A 26,174-nucleotide genomic window follows, 5' to 3' on the forward strand; every position below is an offset into this window, starting at 1 on the left:
GGGTATATGAGTATTGGTATTGCTAGGTCTTAAGGTAGTGCAATATTTAGTTTTCTGAGAAATCGCCAAACTGTCTTCCACAATGACTGCACCATTTTACATTCCCACCCACAGTAAATAAGAGTGCCAATTTCTCCACATCCTCTCTGGTATTTGCAGTTTTCTGTTTGTTGAATAGCAGCCATTCTTAGGGGCATGAGGTGATATCTCATTGTCATCTTGATTTGCATTTTCTTATGGCTAATGAAATGACCATGTCTCCATATGCTTTTTTCTTTTTGCATGGACCAGCACCAGGAATCACACCTGGGTCTCCAGCATGGCAGGTGAGAACTGTACCTGCTGAGCCATCATGGCCCACCTTCTCCATGTGCATTTTTTTAAATGTTTTTTTAAATACCAAAAAACACCAAACAAATGCAGACATTCTTAACTCTTGATCATCTCTGTGTGCTTTTGAACCAACTGTATTTTTTCTTCAGAAAAGTGTCTCTCTATATCCTATGCCTATTTTATAATTGAGTCGTTTGTTCTTCTGTTGCTGAGCCATATAATTTCTTTTTATATATATACAGGGTATGAGGCCTTTACCTGAAATGTGATTTCCAAATATTTTCTCCCATTGAGTTGACTATCTCTTCACCTTTTTGACAGAGTCCTTTGAGGTGCAGAAGCTGTTGATCTTAAGGAGTTCTCATTTGTCTATTTTTTTCTTTCACCGCTTATGCTTTAGATGTAAAGTTTAAGAAGCTACTTCCTATTAGTAGCTCTTAAAGATGTTTCTCTGCATTTTATTCTACAAGTTTTATGATACTGGCTCTTAGATTTAGGTCTTTAATCCATTTTGAATTAATTTTTGTATAGGGTATAAGATAAGGGTCCTTTTTCATTCTTTTGGCTTTTGATATCCTATTCTCCCATACCCATTTATTGAAAAGACTGTTCTGTCCCATTTCAGTGGATTTGGGGGCCTTATCAAAGATCGATTGTCCATAGATTTGGTTATCTATCTACACACTATTGATTCAGTTCCGTTGATTGATATTTCTGTCTTTGTGCCATTAACATGCTGTTTTCACCACTGTGGCTTTATATTAAGCTTTAAATTTAGAAAGTGATAGTCCTCCTACTTTGCTCTTTTTTTAGGAAATCTTGAGCAATTTGTTATATCTTTCCCTTCCAAATAAATTTGGTAACCAGGTTTTCCAAGTCTTCAAATTAGGGTGTTGAGATTTTGATCAGTACTGCATTGAATCTGTAGATCAGTTTGGATGGAATTGACATCTTAACTACATTTAACCTTCCTATCTGTGAGCATGAAATGTCTATTCATCTATTTAGATCATTTTTATTTATTTTAGAAATATTTTGGAATTTTGCTGTGTACAATCCTTGCCATCCCTGGTTAGGCTTATTTCTAGATATTTGATACCTTTTGTTGCTGTTTTAAATGGAATTTTTTCCTTAATTGTCTCCTCAGATAGGTCATTGTTTGTATAAAAGCATTGCTGATTTTTATACATTAATCTTGCATCCCACCCCTTTACAGAGTTTATTTATTAGCTCAAGTAGCTTTGTTGTAGATTTCTCAGGGTTTACTAAATATAAGATCATGTCTTCTGCAAATAGTGAAAGTTTTATTTTTTTTTCTTTCCAATTTGGATGCCTATTATTTCTTTCTTCTAAACACCCCAGCTAGGACTTCTGGTACAGTGTTTAATGATAGTGGTGACAGTAGGCATCCTTGTCTCATTCCCGGTCTTACGGGGCCTGCTTTCCATCTCTCACCATTGAATATGATGCTAGCTACAGCTCATTGATTAGCAGCATAAATATTTATGATTGTTATTTCTTCCTGATGAATTGTTCCTTTAATTAATAGGTGGTGTCCTTCTTTGTCTCTTATAACAACTTTACATTTAAAGTCTATTGTATCTGATATTATTACAGGTAGTCATGCTTTCTTAGGTTAGAGCTTGCATAGGACATCTTTGTGCATTCTTTTACTTTCAATCTGATTGTGTCCTTGTGTCGAAGATGCATATCTTGTAAACAACACTTATATGGATTATATTTTTGGATCCGTTCTGCCAATCTATCTTTTAATTGGTGAGTTTAGTCCATTAATGTTCAATTATTACTGTGAAAGCAGTTCTTGATCCACCATCTTGTCCTTTAGTTTTTATTTATTAGATCTATATATTCTTTTTCCCCCTCTCGTTTTATTCTTTAAAATACCATTACTCATACTCTTCAGTTCTGTCCCTCTTCCATACTTGTCTCTCCTGTTTTGCTTTTTTTTTTTTTTCCGGCTGATAGAATTCCCTTTAGAATTTCTTATAGGGCAGGTCTCTTGTTGACTAGTTCTCTTAGTCTTTGTCTTTTAAGGTGTTAATCCCTCCCTCAATTTTGAAGGACAGCTTAGATGGATAAAGAATTCTTGGCTGGAAGACTTTCCCATTCAGGATCTTAAATATGTCATACTATTGCCTTTTTGTTTCCATGGTGCCTGTTGAGTAGTCTGAACTCAGTCTTATGTGTTTTCCCTTGTGTGTAATAGATTGATTTTCTCATGCTGCTTTCAGAACTTTATGTTTCACTTCAGCATTTGACAGTCTAATAATTCCAAGACAGTATGTGTCTTGGAATCAGCCTATTTGAATTCTATTTGAAGTTCATTTGGGCCTCTTTGATTAACATATTCATGTCTTTTATAATTCTTGGGAAGTTACCCCAATTATATCTTCAACTAATTTTCCCAACCATTTACTCTTCTTTTCTCCCTCTGGTACACCAGTGACTCTTATATTTGTGCACCTCTTGTTGTCCATTTCTGTAACATCCAGTTGCATTTCTTCATCTTTCTTGCCACGTGTTCTTTTGTGCACTCTAATTCTATTGTTCTATTTTCTAGCTCAATTATCCTTCCCTCAGCTTCTTCAAATTTGCCATTGTGTGTCTCCAGTATATTTTTAATTTAGTCTATATAGCTTTCATTTGTATGAGATCTGCCATTTTTCTGTTTAACCTTCTGAATTCTTCATTATGCTCCTCTAGTGTCTTCCTGATATCCTTTATTTCATTTTAAATATCGTTGAGTAGTTGTTCCATATTCTGTGTCCCTTCTGGAATTTTGATTTGGTTGTTTCACTTGTCCATTTCTGCTTGGATCTTCATGTGCTTTGTGATTATCTATTGTGTTTGGGCATTTGATTATCTTGATATGATTAGTTTGCAAGTTGGTTACCTCAGTCTTCAAAGTTTTGTTATCTACTTGATTTTTGCTAAATATTTCCTTTTGCACTTTGTTAGTTATTCTCCACAAAATCAAGGTCTGCATCTCATGTAGGAGATACAGTTCAACTTAATGGTCGATTAGAAGCTAGGCCAGAGTACGTAGGTACTTCAGTGCAGAATGGCTGCCCACCATGTGAGAGACCCAGGCTCCACTCCCAGCCTCTGCTCATACACACACACACACACTCACACACATGCACACATCCACATACAACTCAATGAGAAAAATAAGCAAAACAAGATAATAATTAAGTAAAACAATATAATAAAATATGAAACCCAAAAACAAGAATGATAACAAAATACATGTTAACATTAGTAAGTCCCAGAATCAAAAAAAAAAAAAATCCCAGGATATACTGGGAGTGAAGTTAGGCTTGTGCCCACCAGAGGGGGAGAAAATTTAAGAAAAAATTAGAGTAGTAATAATAAAAATAAATGAATAATAAATCATATGTGAAGTAAAAAGTAGAAAATAAAGAACAAAAATAGAATAATATAAAGTCTCTATAAAATTTTTTTTAAATAGTGAAAAGAGGAATTATGCTACTTAATATAAATGTATAGAGTCATAGAATGCTTTCCTTTCATGCAGGAGCCCAGGTTTGATTCCTGGACCACTCACCCTCCAAAAAACAGGCTAAAAAACAGTGTGGAAAAAATATGTGTTAAAAAGGGGGGAAAGAAAAAAGAATCTTAAGAGAAAATAAAAAATAATAAAATAAAGATCTAGGCAAATAGGGAGTTAGCTTGTCTGCATTTACCCCTTCTCCCCAGAAGGTGGTGGCCATGAGGCTTCTCCTTCAAGCTCTTGCCTCCCTGTCAGGTACAGCCAGCATGCACTTACCAAATCTGGCCAGCAGATGATGAGCTCGAGTCTCTTCTTCCCTCAGTCCTGGCCCACCTGGCAGATGTAACTCGAGGTTGGCATGCTTGGCAGGAGGGCTGCCTTAAAAGGAGCTGCCAGCTGGTGGCCTCCCCTACTGATCTTGGGTTGATGCATCCCCATGGTTGCTTGAGATGTTTTTATAAATTTTATATTTACAGATATCACTTTGCTGATTCTGTTTTTCCAGAGAACCCCAGCTAATACAGCTTGGGACTGGGAGTGGTTCTTAAGAAACAGAATCTTAGAAATGGACCTTTACAATTGGTTTTCTACTCTGATTAGACTCAAAGACACTAATGACTCTGTGTCCTGTAATCAGGATGGCATTCCAATGCATGGGGTGAGCTGGCAAAAGAGATAGTCAAACTATCACCATGTGATTCTGCTAATTGTATGTTTATACAAGGTCCTGCTCTTGGTAATAATGTCTCTGATACCTTTACAGAGTTTTGTGGAAGTAAGAAGTACTGAGATGTTGGCTGGTTGATGTTTGCATGCTGGATATATTGATTAGGGAAAGGAATGAGCTGAAGGCTTTAAATGAGAAGCTTATGCACAGTATGATGGATGTAAAAGTGGCAATGAGTGCCCTAAGGAAAATCTTATTTCCTGCAGCCACAGACTTGAGATCTCTGAAAATCAGACTCAGAGTCTCATTCTTAGAGTAGCAAGTTCACAACATAAACTGAAATTTCAACTTTGCATGGTATCTGCCAATTGAAGTGAGGGCATTGATTGGGACCCTGAAAAATTGGATGATGACATATGGATTGATAATGATGGCTGTGGTGACATTGAAATCCAAGATTGTGCTGAGACTGTTCTGGATAACCCTGTAATAATCTTCCCTGAAGACATGGCCATCCAACCTCCAGCCTGCCCTGAGTAGGGGGAGAACAATGCCACAAATTCATACCGTTAATCTTCCTCCAGTCCTTCCCTAAGGAGACGTATAGCTTCTTATCAGGGTAAGTATGCATTGGGGAAAAGGAAATGATCATATATTTCAGAGATTATTAGACACACAATTAATTAGGTACTAATTCCAGGGGACTCAAAATGTCTCTGTGGTCCACTGGTTAGAGTTGGGACTTGTGGAGGTCAGGTGATTAATGGAGTTTTAGCTCAAGTCCATCTCACAGTGGGTGCCTGGACCCATTTTGTAGTTATTTTCCCAATTCCAGAATGTATAATTTGCATTAACATAGGACAACTGGTAGAATCCCCACATTGACCCTGACTCATAGAGTAAGGGCTATTATGGTAGGAAAGGCTGAGTGGAAGCCACTAGAACTGCCCCTACCTAGCAAAATAGTAAATTTTTTGAAGGAGTATCAGATTCCTGGAGAGATTGTAGAGATTAGTGCCACTCTTAAGGACTTGAAGAATGCAGGGGTGGTGATTCCCTCTGCATCTTATTTGGCCTGCACAGAGAACATATAGATCTTGGAGGATGACATTGGATTATTGTAAACTCAAGCAGGTGGTGACTCAAATTGCAGCTATTATTTTGGATGTGGTATCATTGCTTCAGTAGATCAACACATCCCTCTGGGGCCTGGTATGCAGTTATTAATGTGGCAAATGCTTTTTTCTCAATAACTGTTAGTAAGGACCACTAGAAACAGTTTGTTTTCAGCTGACAATGTCAGCAATACATGCTCACTGTCCTAACTCAGGGGTGTAACAACTCTCCAGCCCTATGTCATAATCTTGTTTGTGGGGTTAAATTTCGGGCAAGAGATTGTGGAAGGGTTGTGTCCAGGTTTAGGGTTTGGCTTAGGGTTAGGGATAGGCATAGTGTTGGTGTTAGGGTTACTATAGGGGTGCGATTTGCTGCAGAGTTCGTCAAAAGTCGAGGGTTGTGTTTAGGGTTGGCGTTGCGGATGGGGTCAGATTGCAGGGGAGGGTGGGTGTTCAAGTTAGAGCTAGGGTTATGGTTAGTGTTAGAGAAAGGATTTGATTTAGGGTTACGTTTCGTGCTGCATTGGGGTTCAGGGTCGGTGTAGAGCTGACGGTTGTGCTTAGGGTTGGCCTTGGGTGTGGGGTTAGGTTTCGAGCTAGAGAACGTGGTAGGGTTGAGTCCAGGTTTAGGGTTTGGTTAATGTCAGGGTTAGGCATAGTGTTTGTTTATGCCTAAACAACCAACCCATAAACATAGGGTTATGTTTAGGGGTGCAAATTGCCTCAGGCTTGGTCAAAAGTCGAGCATTGTGTTTAGGGTTGGCGTTGTGGATGAGGTCAGATTTCAGGCACGGGTTGGTGTTCAGGTTAGGGCTAGGGTTAAGGAGAGGGTTAGGGTTCGGGTTAGAGGAAGGGTTGGGGTTAGGTTTACGTTTTGGGCTGCGTTGGGGTGCAGGGTCAGTGTACAACGGAGGGTTGTGCTTAGGATTGGCCTTGGTGTGGGGTTGGGTTTTAGGCTAGAGATCCTGGAAGAGTTGGGTCCAGGTTTAGGGATTGAGTTAGGGTTAGGGATAGGCATAATTTTGGTGTTAGGGTTACATTCTGCGGTGCGATTTGCTGCAAGATTGGTCAAAATTCGAGGGTTGTGTTAGGGTTGGCGTTGGGGATGGGGTTAGATTTCAGGCGAGGGTTAGTGTTTGGTTTAGGGCTAGGGTTAGGGTGAGGGTTAAGGTGAGGGTTATAGAAATGGTTCAATTTATGGTTGCATTTTAGGCTGCATTTTGTTGCAGGATCGGTGTACAGCTGAAGGTTGTGCTTAGGGTTGGCCTTGAATGTGGGGTTAGGTTTTGGGCTAGAGATCATGATAGGGATGGATCCAGGTTTAGGATTTTGTTAGGGTTAGGGTTAGGCATAGTGTTGGTGTTACGGTAATGTTTAGAAATGCGATTTGCTTCAGGGCATGTCAAAAATCAAGCGTTGTGTTTAGGGTTGGCATTCGGGATGTGGTCAGATTTCAGGCGAGGTTTGGTGTTCGGGATAGGGCTAGGGTTAGGAAGAAGGTCAGCTTAAGGGTTAGAGAAAGGGTTGGGGTTAGGGTTACATTTCAGGCTGTGTTGAGGAGCAGGGTCAGTGTACATCTGAAGGTTGTGCTTAGGGTTGGCCTTGGGTGTGGGTTTACTTTTTAGGCTAGTGATCATGGTAGGTCATTCAGGAAAAATGTGTTGAGACTACAAAGCACTAGACACTAACTGTTGGGGATACACCCAAAATGAATAGAATAGCTCCACCCTCAAAAAGTGTCTAGTCTAATAAGGATGTCAGACATATATAAATAATTATTATGTAGAGTGATACATGTTGCTCTATACAGAGGTTTGCAGAAGGCACAGTTTTCCTGAAGATGCAGGACCTCACTGTCTTGACAAAACTAGAGAAGCATTGCAGAGGAAGCTCTGTTTAAGGTAAGCCTCAAAGAATGAGTAGAGGTTTACCAGATGGTCAAGGTGGGGCAGACACTGTTTGGATTTTGGAGGTAATAAGTCAGCTACAAAGAACAGAGCAGACTAGGTTTGAAGACCCTGGTTTCAACTGCTCCTTTGGTCCCAGAGTCTTTCTTTTTGCTGTCTTTCTCCCTCCATAACAAAGCATTGATTGCATAACCAGAATGTTTTTTCAAAGGGATAGTCTATTTCATATGTGTGGTAAGTGGGACTAAGAAGGAACAGCTCAGAGAGAGTGTGACATTATTCAAACTAGGCCCATCAAATGAGCACCCTATAGAAGCCAGACCTGCTCACCAGAGGAACCAAATGCAATCTAATTTTTTTAAAGTGTTCTATACAGATACATCTTTTAAGACAAATTTCTGTTTCCTGCATCCATCCAGATTGCTGTCCCAAACCCTTCTAATAGAAAAATTCTGGAGGTACTTTAGGGTGGACTCTATCCTGTAGGGATAAAAATTGATTTGTCTCAGCAATAGAGTATAAAACCTATAAGAATTTTATTTCTAGAGAAGAAATTGTTTAAAAAATGGATGTTTCTAACTTTTCCCTGCTGTCAAGTTTAATGAGCTCCTCTTCCTCCTACAGCCTTGCCTTTCTAACATTAACTTGATTTAAGGAGGCTGCTGTCAAAAAGGCTACTAAGAGAAACTGGGGGAACATGTTAAATAACTGCTAGGAGAAAATGGTTCTACTGTCAGTAAATCAGCTTTAGCAAGGTCTTGATTTTAAGAGAATTAAAGTTGACACTTCTTATTCTCAACTTTAAAGTTGAGAATTGCACAAGTGAAATAGGTAGAGACAGTGACATACCTGGGAGGGGAGGAGTATTGGCATGACTGGGAAAAGATGACTGCAAGCATTGGATTTATTTATAGTCTACCTTATTCCAAAATTAATTTGACAGTGAGTTTATATACTGGACAAGTGTATAAACTTGTTCTTTTATGCTACTGGTTAAATGCAGACCACTGCATTTAGTCACTGGAGTTGGGAGAAGAGCTGGCATCTCCTTTATAAACCCGGGAGCCAGAAAAGGGCACTTCATGAGGAGCAAGGGTCTTCCACTCCCACTCAGAGGTGCTCTGAGGAAGTACTAGCAGATGGCTGGGAAAGATTTTAGGTTTCCCAGAGCACTTAGAAGAATGAAACTGGAAGCAAATTATTTTAAAGCAGAGCAGAGTAAATTGCCCAGGAAGGCAAAAGGAAACTCCTGGTCTCTCTTAAAATCATAAGCCCTTCCTAGAACTTGTCTCCACAACTTGCCTTGGTGTATGGAACTTGTAAATCACGGAGGACTATTGGGGCCAGTACTGGTTTTTCCAATGAGCATCATCTATTATCTGCCCTGGTGGTATGGAAAACTAACCCTTTTTTGGGGGGGGGGTGTACTGTGTGGTGGTCACATTTCTTTCTTTTCCCATGTGAATATCTCATCATTGCAGCACCATTTATTGAATTATTTTTTTTCCTTTGGCGAACATGGGCCAGAAATCACACCCAGGTCTCCCACATGGTGGGTGAGAATTCTAGCACTGAATTACCAGTGCACCCTCCTAACACCCTTTTTGTTTGTTTGTTTTCAGAGCAACTTTTCAAATAAATTAGCATTCTCATCTCAACTGACTCGCTTGGCAGAAATAAACCCACATGCAGTGCGAAGAGAGCAGGTGAGAAAGAGACAGGTGGAAGATGCATTGTACACTTTATCGAGATAGAGTACCAGTATCATCGAATTCCACTCTTTCTGAAAAAGCCAGATGATAATTTTCTGAAGTAAGGAATGAGAGAAGTTATCAGGTCTACTTACTTTCAAGATTTTCCATATCAAAACAGGTAAGATAGTAATTCTTAACATTTTTTGTTCACAGATGCCTTTGAGAATGATAACTATAGGCTGCCCAGAAAAAAATGTTCATATGGTTTACACATAAAGCCCTATTCTACAAGAATAACTGGTCATGATACTCAGGATGAAACCCAATTAGTCACAACGTGATGCATAGCCCTGATAAATGACTGTCATAAAATTCTTTATTGAAACTAACCTAAAATTTTATTCTATGGCTTAAGACTTTTCTCTCCTCTTAGCTTAAGGAAAGATAATTATAAAACTTCTACAAGATTTTCATGTGTACTTGCCAAGCGCTATGAAATTTATTCATGATCCTTCTTGCTTTAAGAGGAAACTTCCAGAATCTTTCCTTACAGATTGTGACCTAAAGTGCTAGGTGCCTTCCAATATCCAGTTGCCCCTTCTGTTTTCATCACCAAGCTAAATGTTTACATTTTTGAGCCTCCCTTGCAGTTGGTGTAGCTATGTAACTAAGTTTTAGCCAAAGATATGTAAGTGCTGTGCAATGTAGATCTCCTGAAAAATCTCCCTTCTTTCCCCCATCCTTACCCTGATGTCTGGAATAAAGATAACAATATCTAGAGATCAATAGCCATCCTGGGCCATGAGAGTGAGGGGAGTTGGACAATACTATCTATTGACCCCTTAACTAGAAGATAAGTTTCATGAGAGCTGGGATCTTGTTTGTCTTGTTCAAAATGTCATCCCTAGTACTTAAGAAGTGTTTGGCATGTGATAAGAACTCAAGCATTATATGGGTATTTGTTCTAATTTGCTAGTTGCTCGAATGCAATATACCAGAAACAGGATGGCTTTTAAAAAGGGGAATTTAGTAAGTTGCTAGTTTACAGTTCTAAGGCTGAGAAAATGTCCCAGTTGAAACAAGTCAATAGAAATGTCCAATCTAAGGCATCCAGGGAAAGATACCTTAGTTCAAGAAGGCTGATGAAGTTCAAGGTTTCTCTCTCAAGTTGAAGGGCACATGATGAACACAGTCAGAGTTTCTCTCTCATCTGGAAAGGCACATGGTGAACACGGTGAGGGTTCCTCTCTCATCTGGAAGGGCACATGGGAGACAAAGCATCATCTGCTAGCTTCTTCTCCTGGCTTCCTGTTTCATGAACCTCCGCAGTAGACATTTTCCTTCTTTATCTCCAAAGGTCTCTGGCTAGTGGACTCTGCTTCTCCTGGCTATGTAGTTCTGCTCTGCTCTCTCTGAATCCCCTGCATTCTCCAAAATGTTTCCTCTTTTATAGGACTTCAGAAACTAATCAAGACCCACCCAAATGGGTGGAGATATGCCTCTACCTAATCCAGCTTAACAGCCACTCTTGATTAAATCACACCTCTAGGGAGATAATCTAATTATAGTTTCAAGCGTGCAATACTAAATAGGGATTAGAAGAAATGGCTGCCTTTACAAAATGGGATTAGGATTAAAACATGGTTTTTCTAGGGTACATACATCATTTCAAACCAGCACGGTATTGAATGAATGGGTGAATGTATTTACTCCAAATCCATATAAAACATTAATCATAGAGTCCTCTCAGGGGATTCTGAACAATCAGTGGATTCCTGAAAGATCTCAGCTTCTTTCACAGAATGAAACCTTTGCCCAATTCAAATGACATTACTCTTACTTGCTTCCTTTTGCTGAAAATTGTAATAGAAGGATAGGGGTTTTCCTTACTGCTCTCCAATGTGCTTTTTGAGCAAAATGTTTCAAATTTGTTTTCATAATAATGCTCCCCAATATCTTTCTGCTTATAAAATTTTACATTAATTTTCAATGTCAGAAATACCTATTTTGGATGTGTCTTGTTAAATACAAATAATCTTTTGTACTTTAATCTTAAATGACATCTCAGGTCTATTAGAATCATCCAAAATGGTCTGTAATGACATTCCTAGGGCCTCAGACAATATGATTATTATCATGGGATGCAGTCATTTGGACCTGAGGAGTTATAGATGTTGTTTACTGAAATTGAACTTCATCAAATCCTTTCCCATTCCAGTGTGGTTTCCCACATTTCAATTTATGGGTTATTTTTGTTCCCAAATCTTACTTAGCTATTTTAAACAGAACTGAAAAAAATATTAGCCATTAATTCCCTGCTTTTTGAAGTGACCTTTTCCTCCTGTTGGATTTAAAGGATAGTCCTCCCTTTCGTCCTTTTCTTGTTCTTTTAGGTGGTTAAAGGATTTTTGCAATTACTTGTCATGTTCTTCTTAATTTTTTCACTCTTCACCCAAAGTTGTTGCTATTTCTTTTTTTGGTGGGGGGTGCATGGTCAGAGAATCAAACCTGGGTCTCCTGCATGGAAAGTAAGAATTCTTCCACTAAACCACCTGTGCACCCCCTATTTCTTTTAACTACTGAAGGGAAATAATTAGCTCTATATTCCATTTTTGTGATGCATCTATTTGCACTTAAACTTCTTGTTTTTTTGATCAAATTTCTTTTTACCCATCTTTGAGGGTAGACATTATTTGGCTTTTGTTAGGTTTATCCAGCTTTTCCAGATTTTTCAACACATTAGACCTGCTTTCCCAGAATCGTTTTGCAAATACAAGTATATTAGAATAGAGAAAAACAGTTAACATCAGGTGAGCTCTTTCTAAACGTCTGCTCCCCAGAAACATCTCTGTAGGAGTTAAATTACCCTGCTCTGGAAAATTCAGCCTTCTTCAGGACTTTGCTCTGTTAATCTTCTAACTTCAAACTTCTTTTCTTTATTGGCTCTTACCCTTTGTATTAGCTCATGCTCCCAGAATGCAATATACCAGAAATGGGTTGGCTTTTTTCAAGGGGATTTATTAAGTTACAAGTTTATGGTTCTGAGGCCAAAAAGGTCCAAACAGAGGCTTCCAGAGAAAGATACCTGACTCAAGGAATGCCAATGTCTGTCACATGAGAAGTCATGTGGCTGGCCTCTATTGGTCCTTATTCCCGGTTCCATTGCTTCCAGCTTCTGATGCCAGAGGTTTCCTCTCTAAGCATCTGTGGGCTTTCACTTAGCTTCTCTGGGACACAACTCTGGGTTCTGGCTTGTTTAACATTACATGGGAAGGCACATGGCAACATCTGCTGGGCTCTGCATCTCCAAATACCCATGTTTAGGCTTCTGTTCTCACTGTCAGCACTCCAAGCACCTCCAAATGTCTGTGTCTCTTTCATTTATCTAGGAACTGCGAAATGTTTCCCCTTTTAAAGAACTCCAGTCCACGAATCAAGACCTATCTTGAATGGGTAGAATCACGTCTCCATCTATTCAAAATGTCACACCCATAGAAACAATCTAATCAAAGGGTCCTACTCTATCATATTGAATCAGGATTAGAAGAACAGGCTTCTCTGGGGTACATGACAATTTCAAACCAGCATACCCTTCCACAAATAAATGTGCTCCCTTTTTTTTTCTATCTTAAAAAAAGGATCTCCTTAACTGTGCATATTCCTCAGACTACTACCTCATCTCTTTTCTTAGCTAGATGTTTCTTTGGTAAGAAAAGCCCCCCCTTCTCACCTTTTATTCATCCCTTGACCCACTCCCTGCCATTGGGCTCACACACACACCCAGTCACTGAGCTGCCATAGACAGTGACCTTTGTTGATTTCATGCCCTCCTGCATTTGACTCTGTTCATTAAGGAATGATGCATTGAATGCCTACTGGCCAGACGTTATGCTAGCTGCTGCTGTTAAAGAAGTGAGAAGCTGGGATAATCCCTACCCAGGTGGGACCCACTGATCAGCCATTCCTGATTAATATTCATATCCCTGGACTTCACTGCACGTTGTTTTCCTAACCTCTTCCAGTCACCTTTGCTGGCTTCACTTAAATGCTACTTGAATATCCCTATTCTCCAAGTCTCTTTCGTTTTTTTTTTTTCTATTATAAAACATCTTCCCAAGGTAATCACTTGTGTACCCATGGCTTCAACTACTTTCTATATACTCTGATGATAATAGAATTAAAAATTTTTTTTGTGTGTAAGAGTTTTATTTTACATAGGATTCACTTGTCAAGTCCATAGTTTCTGATTTGCCCCATGAAAGTAATCACTAAAAAATGTTATGCTCTCAGGGTGTAAGTTTTAGAAAATTTTCCCCACTACTCTTCGGTTTGATTGAATATACATGTTATTTTTGAAAACATAAGTTGGAATCACAAAGTGGTCTCAGCCTACAGCAGATTTATATCCAATTTTCAGCTAGGGAGCTCTATTTGATGTTCTACTTAACAGAGCCAAAAAGTATTGTCCTCCTCAATTCTGTTCTTTGGCTGTACTCCCTGTCTAGGAGAAGGTGCTGCCCACCCAGCCCCCCAAACCAGAATCCTAGCAGCCATTTTGGCCTCTCCTCTTTTCCTTCTTCCTCCAGCCACTAAGCACTTGTTATTATTCTCCCTCCCAGATGACCTCAAATGCATTCCCTCCACTTCAGCCACTGCCACTGCCTTTAGTTGGAAACTTCACTTTTCTCCTAGGTGGATATAGTCTCTGAATTGCTCTTGTTTGTTCCTTCAATACCTCCTCATTGTCCCCAGTGACCTCACTACAAACACATGTGGGAGTCACTCCCCCATCTCACATTCCCCATGGCTCCCCTGTTTCCAAGGATGAAATTCAAACTCTTTACCCCAGCACTGATTCTGGGGTCAGATCGATTGGGGCTGAATCCGAGGTTCAGCAGTGTGGCCACGGCCATGTGGACTCTCAGCCTTTATTTTCCCATCCATGGGCGCTCATGGAGGGGAGGACTGGTTTCTACCTACAGTGTCTGGCACACAGAGCGGACTTAATGCTGAATCAAGGGAAGGCATTTTAAAATTCACATCAAAGAAATGAAATGAACGCAAACAAACAAAAACCCTGATGCTTGAAGTTGCTTTCCCCCAAGTTTGACTTCTACCATTATTTTCCGGTAATCGCTAGAGACTGGGGAGATCCAGACCACCAAGAATCAAATCCTGGTCTCGCCCCTGAGCAGTCATGTGACCTTGGGAAAGTTACTTCACTTCTGCGCCTCGATTGTTCTGTAACATGGGAATCTGTGGACCGTAAACGGGGATTGTGGCAGTTAAATGAGTATAGCTCTTGAAACAGAATCGGGTATATAGTAAGCGCTTGGCAAAAGCTAACTATTCATTGTCATCCTCAAATCTGGTGCCCCGCTTTTATAGAGCAAACCGTGCCTCAAGCGTCGGAGTGGGCAAAAAAGGGAAATCTGGAAACTCCTGCCGTGGATGGGAGAAACAGGCAAGAAAAGTGGGTTGGTAAATCCCAGGGTTTGGCAGCTGAGGGGGCTGTCGTGTTCAGTCCCTATTTTACACACGAGGAAGTGGAGAGGTAACGTGTCCTCTAAGTCTCATTCAGGACCACAGCCCAACCCTTTCTTGAGAATAGGAGCAAGACCCTGGGGGTTGCTGTGGTCAGGTTGTGGGAGAAAACTAACACGGGTTGGAAGGCGAGAAAGGAAGAACGTTTAATTACAAAAACGGTCAACAATTTGGGTGTAACTAAGTTGGGTAAGCAATATGCTAAATGAAAGTTAGCTGTCAGGCCGGGGGAAATGGAGTTGCTAACGGAGTCGCTCTTTACTAACAAGGGATTTCTATGGCGGCCACGATTAAATCAGTACTGGGGTAAAGAGTTTGAATTTCATCCTTGGAAACAGGGGAGCCATGGGGAATGTGAGATGGGGGAGTGACTCCCACATGTGTTTGTAGTGAGGTTACTGGGGACAATGAGGAGGTGTTGAAGGAACAAACAAGAGCAATTCAGAGACTATATCCACCTAGGAGAAAAGTGAAGTTTCCAACTAAAGCAGAAAGCTCCGGGCGGATGAATGGGGAGTCCCAGACTTGCCGTGCTGGGGGCGGGGCAGCCGCTGGGCGGGTGAGCTGGGGTGGGGGCGGGGCATTGTGAGTCACGTGCCAGTGTTCTGAGGCAGGCGCGGGGAGGGACGTGATTGGCTCTTCGTAACCAGGTGATGTAGGACGCATTCCGGTTGGCAGGCTGGCTGCCAGCAGCGTTCAGTCAGAGGAGGTGGTGAAAGGAGCTGGAGGTCCTCTGGCGCTCTCTGCCTGTAGTGGCTGCAGTTCTTAGCGTTTGTCACGTCCCCACCCTTTTTAAATCAGCCGAACTGGTCGCCGCCCTCGCAGAATAGTCAGCTTGTGCAAGGCAGCGGCAGCGAGGCGGTGCGGGTTCCGCCCGGGCCGGAGCCCTTCCCCGGGCCCGGCGGGCAATCAGCGGGCGAGGCCGAACCTCATCTGCAACTCAGCCCCGGCGTAGCCCAGAGCTGCCCGTATCGACCACGCCGTTGTTGCGGGAGGGGTCAGCTGCTAAGCCCCGCAGAGTAGGAGGCGAGAGGAGAACGCGGAGTGTAGGAGTCCTATGGGAAACACGCTGAGTTGTTGCAAGTGCCCCAATGCCAGCCCCAAGCCAGGCCGGCGCTCGAAGCGGGGCCGGCGCTCGAAGCGGGGCCGGTGCTCGAAGTCACAGCTGAGCGAGGCAACGGCCGGGGACGCGGTGGCCGTGGCGGCTGCCACGGAGGCCGGGGAAGCGGTGACCGTGGCGGCTGCCACGGAGGCCGGCGAAGCGGTGGCCGTGGCGGCTGCCACGGAGGCCGGCGAAGCGGTGGCCGTGGCGGCTGCCACGGAGGTCGGGGAAGCGGTGGCCGTGGCGGCTGCCACGGAGGCCGGGGAAGCGGTGGCCGTGGCGGCTGCCACGGAGGCCGGGGACGCGGTGGCCGTGGAGGCTGCCACGGAGGCCGGGGACGCGGTGGCCGTGGAGGCTGCCACGGAGGCCGGGGACGCGGTGGCCGTGGAGGCTGCCACGGCTGAGGTGGAGCCCGCCGAGTTGGATTTCGGAGGTGGAGAGGGCCACCAACTGCAGCACATCGGCGACAGGGAGATGCCCGAAGGTAAGGAGGCGCGGCTCCCCGAGCCCCTCTCGGGGCGCGCCACTGGCCTCTATAGCCGGGAGAATCCTCCCGGAGAGATCCGCTGCCTCGGGCACCTTCCTGCCCGGAGCAGGCTTCCCAGGGCTGGGTACCCGGGCGAGGGCTGACTGTACCCAGCGTCCCCTCCCCACCCTTTACTCTCTCTCCGCCGCGTCCGGCCAGTTTTTTTCCCCTTCCCTTCTCCCCACACCCAAACGTCCTGCCCAGTTCTTGCCCCTCTTCCCATCCTCCCAGTTCGGCCTGGGACTCCAGTCCGGGGTCTTTGACGTTTATGACTCTAATTAACGTCCTGTGGGTCTTCGTAAGACTCTCTGGTGTATTCTTGTCTCCCTTTTCTCACTGAAAATCCAGATACCCCAACTTCATAGCATCCATCCCAACAACCTATCCTTAGCTATCCAGATGATACCTAAGTGAAGGAGCCAGGTAAGGGCCAAACTTTACCCTTCCTCCTGCCCATTTGGGGAGCTGATACCTCGGACGGTTCAGACCCAAACGTTTTAGAATTTCTTGTTTAAGTTCAAAATAGAGGTTAGCATAATAAAGTCTATATGGAACCTTCTCGTGCTTTTAAGTAGACTGGCATTTTAGGTGGTCTCAATAGAAGCTGTTTTTTTCTAACTATAATTGGAACTTGGGAGGAAAGAAAATAGGGGTGGGACATTAAAATAATATGAAGTGTGCGAATGTTACTGCCTAAAAGGAGAGTTCACAGAATTCCGATTACTTTAGGAAGTGCTACTCCGGTGACTTAACAGACTTTAACGTTAGAGAGGTGGGGGTGGTTCATGAGATAGTTTGTAAAGCCTTTCAGAGGAGGTAACATAAAAATTTAGGGATTAGTTTGTAAGGTAATAGTTTAGGAGTTAAGATACCAGACCCTGCTCAAAAGTGTGTCTCTATGTGCTCCCTCTCCCCCCCCCCCCAGTAGAATCCTGTTCAACTGAAGGAACGTTGAAGTAAAAGTTCTTCAAACTCTAACTGGCCGGGCTGGGAGAGAGAGAGGAAATTTTTATTTTTATTATTATTTTGTTTTTTGCGTCTAGAATTTTAGAAAGGGTTAATCTAGGTGACAAGGTGGCTCTTGACTGTCCTCTTTGATGGTGGTTTTGAAGTAAAAACGTTGTATCATAAAGATATTAAAACCTGTTTGGCCCATTTGTTTCGTTTAAATGCCAGAGATTATTCTCCTTTATAGTATTTAAACTTCAGTTGGGTTTCTGTAAAAGTTAGAATATTTTAGTCTGGATTCATCCATATTGATAGGCATGGCTTTGTTTTCAGAATATCAAAAAGTTGCCAATGAATGAACAAATAGATTTGTGAATTCATTAATTACATCTTTAAGCACAAGCATGTGAGTACTTGTGAAAATTTCTGCTTGGCTTGGTGCTCTAAGGTAAGCCTCTGAGTGATGTTACAGCCAGTAAATGGATTGGCACTATTGGAGAAGAGATCAAAATGTACCTTTATATAATTTTCTAGGATTTATAGCACACTTTCATATATCTCTCATTTGGCCTCAAATTTCAAATAAGGTCCATGTATAGTCTCCCTGTGTTGCTGGACGATGAAACTCAAGCTTGGTAATCTGAAATGACTTAACTGCTACTGATTGAAGAACCAGGACTGTAGTCTTGATTAGTTCCATTCAAAATTTATTTTATAAAACTCAGAACCTACATTTACTGTTCCATCCTATCCTTATACATTCATTACAGTAAGAGCAAAGGTGATGAAGATGGCCTAAATTTACACATTGGTACTAGTCAGGTAGGTGGGTTGATCATTTTAAAGGCTTTGTTCTGGTGGCTAAATTGAATCCCAGGATACGCTGAACAGAGGAGCGTTAGCAGGAGCTGTCAGAAGGGCAGGTAAGGTACCAAGCATCCAGCATAAAATGATGGTAAGAAGTATTAAAACAGAAAGGTTGAAAATAGAGGTTGTGAGTGCAGCCCTTACCTTTTTATCTTTATTAACAAGGTAGTTAAAAGTCTTAAAATTTATTGCATTTAGTGAAGTGATGGCAATCCTCAGTTCCAACATTGGCCTAAGTGTCCATAGAAGTAAGGTCAGAACTCCCAAATATAAAGTACAGGCACATTGAAAGTTTGCTTTTAATCTCTTTATTCCAGACGATTTTATATCAGTTTCCCTGGGAACAGGAATACCTATTTAGATGTAAAACATTTTAGCTTTTCTACAATGAAGAGTTGAATAATTTAGGTTATTTAGACAAAATCATAATAAATGACTCTCTCCTTTGTTGTTCTTCTGAAACATTTCAGAACGTGATTTCTAAAGCCATTTCAAAGAGATGTTCCTAAGAATCTAGTATAGATTTCAGATAGACTCAAAAATATTTTCTACTAGTTTTTCTTTTGCAGTATATCTGTCATAGTATCAGTAACGCAAAATAAGATACTAAAGTCACATTATCCAATCTTATTACTCATCAGCTTATCCTACAGCATTTATGTCCTGACCCTAGAAGGTTTGCTAATTTGCTGGCTATAGGGTTCTGTGAAGTGACCCCTTCCTCCTGCTTCCCGATGAGGAGTGAGGGTAGGGAAGGGTTGGCAAAATGAAAAAATAAAAAACCTCCCAGCTCTTCCCAGTGGCTGTTTTAACTCTCCCCCCTCCTTTTTTTTTGTATCCTGTGTGGTGGGGGTCACATTTCAGTCCTTTTCCATGTGACTCTCCCATTATTGCAGCACCATTTATTGAATTTGTTTTGTTGTTGTTTTTGAGAAGTACATGGGCTGGGAATCGAACCTGGGTTTCCTGCATGGCAGGCGTTTTTTGTTTGTTTGCCTTTTTTAATGATGATGTGTTTGTAAAAGATTTAGAAAATATAGGAGAGTTACTCATTCATACTTCTAATACTCAGAACTAACTTTTATTAGTGCTCTGGTGTTGATTTTTCCTGAACCTTTTGAATACATATAAATATAACATTAATTTTTTAAATTAATAAGATCACTCTATATATACTACTTTGTAATTTTTTTGTTTTTAATTTTTTGCTTAAAGCAGTGAAGTAAGGACCTAAAACTTGAAAACTCCTAGAACAGTGCTAGAATGCTGAAGGATTTTGTTTCCATGCCAGTGCAGATAGCTCTAACTCATCTCTTTTGAGAACTGCTTGGTGGGCCATCACATGTTTAGACTATTCATTTTAATCAACCCTTTATGGCTGGGCCTCTTTTAATAAAATAGTACACAATCCCATTATAATGCTTGATTCTGGGGACACAGATAAAAACATATTTTCATTACTGATACATTCTACTTTCCTACAGAATTCAGATGGTATATTTTGTCTTACGGCTTAATGAAATCATAGGAATGAGTGATTTTGTGGTTAAAGTATTGTGATTTTAAATGTTAGTAAGTCAAATTAAAATTATCATTGACTCTTTGCTGTACATTAGAATTCATCTTCTCGGTTTTTGTGGTTGTTGGTAGCCTGTCTCTGTCTTTAATTTTGAATAATTACCACAATAAGAAATCTAAAAGTCATACTGGTCTTAGATGACCAAACCAAAAGATAGCATTAGAAGAAATCTGAGATGTGGGAAAACTGGAAGAAACAGAACTAGTTTAGGGTACACTGAAACGTGTTTTGAGCATCTTTTGGTGACCAAGCAGTGTTTCACGTGTGTAATTCTAAAAGTAAGCAGAAGCCATGTGAGCCTGTGGGGAAAAGTCTTCTAACAGAAGGATGGCTCTTTTGGAGTCCCGCAGTTGGGAATAAGCCTGGTATGGACAACGGGCAGAAAGATGGGAGGATGCTGCATCAGTAGATGGTAGATCTTTACTAGTGGGCCTTGGTAAAGAGATGGATTTTATTCTAGTTGTTACAGAAGACCATTGGAGGATTATAAACTGGGGAATGATGTTAATGCTGTAAAAAAGATCAGACTAGCTGCTGTGTGAGAGTAGACTGTAGTGCAGTCCAGAATCAAAGCAGGGGGACCAGCTAGGAGGCTGTGCAGTGGTTTAGGGGAGAGCCAACAGTGTCTTGAATAAAAAACAGTATTAATAAGGGCCTAAAATAGGCTGACTTGAAGAAAATATGTGACTCTAAAAGTAGGTAACAAAGATGTGAATAGACAAGTTACAGAAAAAGAAATGCAAATGGCATTTCTTAAACGTATCTTTACACATGAGAGAGATGCAAATTAAAATTATACTGCGGTTTCTCTCCTATTGGGAGAAAATCCAATAACTTGTCAGTAATTCTTTGGTGAGGCTGTGAAAGAACAGTTACATTCATACATTACTGGTAGAAGTGTGAAGTGGTTCAGCCCCTTGAAAGGGAATTTGGCACAATCTCAAAAAACATTTAATCCAGATATCCCACTTGTAGAAATTTATTCTTTTAAGATGCACCCCACGAATATGAAACCATATACACAAAGGCTGGGGGTTTTGTTGTTGTTTTGCCTTATTTTCAATAGCGAAGTACCAGAAATACATCAAATGTCCATCAGTAAGGGACAGTAAATAAACTGGTACATCCACACCATGAAGAACTGTGGGGTTGTAAAAAATGGGCTCTCTCTCTCTCTGCTGGTATGGAGTCATCTCTAGGATATGCTATATGAAAAAAGCAAGGGGCTGAACAAAGTATTCACGTAAGAAACAGGTGAAATGTTATATATTTGCTTGTTTAAAAACAAACTGAGGGGTGGTGTGATGGTTGCTCATTAGCAGAATTCTCACCTGCTATGCCGGAGATCCAGGTTCAATTCCTGCTGCCTGCCTATGTAAAAAAAAAAAAAAAACTGGGGAGGAATTTTTAATAATGGTGTGTGACTATTATCCTCTTTCCTTTAGTGACTAACCCAAACATATTCATACTAGGTGTTATTTGGATATGGGTACTGAGTCTGTATTTCATACATTTTTCCAATGAGGTGTTATTTATGGAAGCTTTGTTTTGTAAAGTTAACGTGTTGTGCTTTATATAATACATAGATTGCTTTTGCATTTCATTTGTGCCTCACAATCTTTTGAGTTTAGGTAATATAAGAATTTTAATTGGTTCACATATGAGAGACAGGCTCCGAAAAGTATAAATTGAATTGTCCAAGGTAAAAAGTGAGTGAGACTTGGTAGATCAGGCATGTAAATTCTAGACATTTGTCTGAATATATATATAGTAAGAGAATTTGTCTAGTCTTCTTTGGATACCTTTTTTCTAACTCTTTTTTGGTGTATTAAAATAGTTGAGCTAACATTGGATAATGCCCGATGAAGTGGAGATAACTTGCAACCCGAAACTTCTTAAAAGTCCAAGAAACTGAGTAAACTCTGCAATTTAGAAATATATAAAGGAATAAAGGTGTGATTGACCAACTGAAATGTCAGATCTGCGTCACAGTCACATCAGTTGGGAATTAAAAGAATTAAAGTATGACAGAGAACCCAAGGAGGGACATGTACCAGAAGTGGTTTGGAAGCCAGAGCTTGGAAGTTTTGTAAGAGGCTAGGAAACAAAAGCAAGGCATGGGCAAGCAGAGACCCTGAAGGGAAGGGAGCTTCCTGGGCTTTCTGGTGAGACAGGCTGGCTCAAGGCTCTCAGTAGAAATTGCCTGACTGAGATGGAAAAGTGTGGGCCCAAAAGATAAGTTAAACATCAGGGTTCACATGTACCAGGTACCCGGCAGTTGGCCCATGAACTGCTGAAATATGTTGAAATCAGTCCCCTTTTCTGAAATATACTGCTTCTGTCAGATGATTTCTTGGTCATTGCCCTCTCCATTATTTTGAAAAGGAAAAAAATTATTTACTCACAGTTTATTATCACATAATTTTAACAATTTTGGCTATTAGAAACACATTTATTTTAAATTGCATAGTTTTCACATTTTTAACATCTGGGCAATTGAGACAGATCCTTTAATTGATAGAAACTTACATTAGAAAAGTAATGCCGGTGGTTTTACAGGCTTCTATCTTTCCTCTGAGTTTGTAGGATGTTTACATTAAGACCTGAGTTAATTTTTTTTAGTCCTACTAAGCATTAATCATGCTGTCAAATGAAGTTGCAGTTTAAATTGATAGTACAAATTAGTCTTAATCATAACCTCTAATTATGAGCTCAAGAATATTTCTCCTAGTTTAGAACATTCTTAGAGGTTTCTGAAAAAATAGATTTTGGAATGCTTCACGTTGAAGATATATGCTACTTGATGTGGTTTTCCTTCCCTGACATCTTTAACTCTCTACGTGTGTTTGTGTGTGTGTATTTGGAGGTGAAATGATGGCTTGCTTAACAGTTGGCAGTCTTACCTTTGTGATAGCAAAACTAGTATAGTGCAACAATTTATGAGAGTCTTCTAGTGTACTTGGGACAAGAGTTAATGGAGAGTGCAAAAATAATATGTGTATGAGTGTGTGCATGAATTTACTGCCCAATGGCTTAAATATCCAAACTATAAAATTGCAATATAGTAATTGCAGTTAGCAGAAAGTGCAAGTTACATAGAAAATTATAATTAGCTATAGAAGGAAAATTAGTATTTTCTGAAAGCCTCATGCAAATTGAGAATATTAAGGGCCTAATGGGTAAATAGACAAATGATACGCAATTCACCAAAGTGGAATACCATTGTTTACTATGGAAAAATGGGCAGACTCTGTAATCAAATAGGAAATGAAAGCCATAGTGAGTTTGGTTCCTCATTCCAATGCTGGAGTAGGAACTAAAACCCGTATACCTATAATTAGTGACACTGTACCCTAAAATACCTCTACCTTGTTTACAAAGCAGCTTGCCACTTGTATTGAGCCATGAAAACATCTAACCTTTTGATTTAGTCATCTCACTTTTGAAAATCTTGATTTAAGAGACACTTATATGAAAACATTATATACAATCTTATATATATATATACATACACAATCTTATATATATATATATACATACACATATATATCTGTGTGTGTGTATATATATATAAAAACATATAATAAGAGCAGAAAAAATGTAGGAATTGCATTTCATGGGCTATTATGTATCCATTAAGCAGTAGATGTACTATAAAATAGATCATAAACTATACTGAGTGTAGCTGGTTTTGAAAATTCCTAAGAAAAGCAAAAAAGTGTAAGGGTTGTGAGTTTTATTTTAAATATTTTAAAATATTTTTATTGATAACACTTCACACATAGTCTATATGTGGTGCACAATCAATGGCTCACTATATCATCACATAGTTGTGTTTTCATCACGATTGTTTTTAGAACATTTGTATTACTCCAGAAAAAGAAATAAAAAGAAAAAAGGAAAAACTTAAACATCCCATACCCGTTACCCCTCCCTCTCATTCATCACCAGTATTTCAGTCTACCCAATTTTTTACACTTTATCTTCCACCTGTTATTTATTTATTACCTTTTTTTTTCACGCATCTGTCCATATCCTGGATAAAAGGAGCATCAGACGCAAGGTTTTTACAATCACACAGTCACACTCTAAAACCTATGTTGTTACACAATTGTCTTCAAGAATGAAGATTACTGGAATACAGTTCAATAGAGTTTTAGGTACTTCATTCCAGCCACTCCAATGCACCAACCATAAACTAAAAAGGGATATCTGTATAATGCATAAGAATTAACCTTCAGTATAACTTCTCGACTCTGAAATTTCTCAGCCACTGAAACTTTATTTTGTCTCATTTCCCTCTTCCCCTTTTTGGTCAAGCCTTTCTCAGTCCCAGGATGCTGGGTCCTGGCTCATCCCATGTGTTCTGTCCTATGTTCCCAGGGAGATTTATACTCTTGGGAGTCATGTCCCACGTAGGGAGGGCAGTGAGTTCACCTGCCAAGTTGGCTTAGAGAGAGGCCACATCTGAGCAACAAAAGAGATTCTCTGAGAGTGACTCTCAGGCACAGTTATAAGTAGGTTTAGCTTCTTTGTAGGAATAAGTTTCATAGGGGCAAACCCTGAGATAGAAGGCTCAGTGTATTGATACGGTTGTTCCCACTGCTTCCAAGAATATTAGGAGTTCCCCAAATGGGGAAGTTGAATATTTGCCCCTTCTCTCCAGTCCCCCAAGGGGATTTTGCAAATACTATTTTATTTGTTACCCATATTACTCTGGGATATTTTGGGGCATCACACTAATCTGGACAAATCAACAAGATCTCATGCCCTATTCAGAATTCCACGGACTTAACGGTGTTCAATTAAACTGACCATACAAGTTAAATGTGCTAACATTTTAACGAAATATTGTGGCTCTTGCACGTTTCTGTTGGGATGTCTCCGAAAAGGATGAGCAAGTGGCTTTTATAGAACTATTGCCACCTTTAGTATGATCCTCAGTACTACTGTGTTTCTCATGTAGCTTTCAGTTTCAAGTTAAAGGAAATTTATCTCAAAAATAGCTTACCTCAAAAACAACAACAACATTGATTTCTGTAATACAGAGTTCACAGAGAAAAATAGACACTGACCAAAAAAGCGAATGATCTTAGACTCTTTCAGCTCTGCTCTCTATTGGCCTCCCCTGAAATCAGGCTTCCCCTGTAGTTGGAAAAGGTCACCGCCATAACTCAGACTAATTTTATTCCTTCTGCACTCTGGCTTTTCCCCTAGGAAAATTTAAGGAACCTGTGATTGGTTGGCCAGCCCTGGGTCATGTGCCCACCTTGGTGAGGTAGATGGCTTATTTCTTGTCACTTGGGCTAATTTTGCTTTTTTTCTTTAATGTTGTCATTTCCTTTATCTCAGCCTTTTTGATTTTTGAATTCAGATCCACAGTAGCCTATCTTACTGTTTGTTTTAAATTTTTTATTTTGATAGCACATATACAACCTAAGATTTCCCATTTTTACAACTTTGAAATATGCAATTGGGAGGTGTTGGTCACATTTACAATGCTGTGATCCCATCACCACTACCCAGTACCAGAACTTCCATCACCCCACACAGTAGCATATCTTGGTTTGAATTTCTTTTTTTAAGCCTGTCCCTCTTTGATTCTAGTACTTATTTTTCCTGGACATCCACTGAAATATTTTAATTAAACTTTACCGTATCAAAGGCACTGATAACATAATACAGATACTTGTGCAAACATTGCTTATTTTCAGATTAAAATATAGCATATTACTTTCTTTTTGGAGGAAAGTAATTGTGGATTCTTTTAGAAGCCCTAGGTTAGAGACAGAGCTGTGTACTTTGTGTACAACTGAATTTTACCAAATAGCTAACATTGTGTCAACATCATCTTTTCAAAGATGTGGGAAAAGTTTTTAAAATAATTTTTGTTGTATGGGTCTTTTATATAAAAATATTGAACAATGGAACAGTTTTTCCAAAAGAGTTTAATAAACTTCAAATTCAATGAGCTAATTTTCGTAGAGAACAGAGCTGTTGATCCAGAATATGGAAGCATCTAGAGATCTTGCAATACCAATAAATTGAATGGTTCAGATTGCTTGTTACACCTGGAAGGTCCCAAATTATGTTCCATGCAAGATTTTAACTAGCTTGGTGGGGAGGGGAGTTGCATTCTAGGTAGATAAATCTACAATATTGCGTAGTAGTCTCTTCTAGACTGCTTAGCGTTTAGTAAGTTATTGTGCATTGTGATTCCCAAAGAGTCAGGATATAAAATATATTTATTGTGATTTGACCTCTTTAAACTCCCTTTTTAAAAAAGATGGAACAATTGTTAGCATGTGATTTGGAAAATATTGCCTTAGCCATTACTTCTGCTGACTCTTGATCCAT

The 26,174-nt window shown here is 40.2% G+C and overlaps 1 protein-coding gene and 1 long non-coding RNA gene across 3 annotated transcripts in view; one reads left to right on the forward strand and one right to left on the reverse strand.

Annotated features, from left to right (window-relative positions):
* LOC143673947 (uncharacterized) overlaps positions 1 to 26,174 on the reverse strand; it is a 405,211-nt gene that overhangs the window by 260,974 nt on the left and 118,063 nt on the right. The window lies entirely within an intron of this gene.
* On the forward strand, positions 7 to 14,340 carry LOC143673949 (uncharacterized). 2 transcript variants are annotated; one of them, XR_013170774.1, is made up of 2 exons: positions 7 to 9,429; positions 12,641 to 14,340. It is a non-coding gene; the product is annotated as an uncharacterized LOC143673949 (long non-coding RNA). The 2 variants fall into 2 exon arrangements; XR_013170775.1 differs by having other exon boundaries at positions 13,106 to 14,340.

The sequence above is a fragment of the Tamandua tetradactyla genome, chromosome 2, assembly GCF_023851605.1.
Source record: "Tamandua tetradactyla isolate mTamTet1 chromosome 2, mTamTet1.pri, whole genome shotgun sequence".
NCBI lineage: Eukaryota > Metazoa > Chordata > Mammalia > Pilosa > Myrmecophagidae > Tamandua > Tamandua tetradactyla.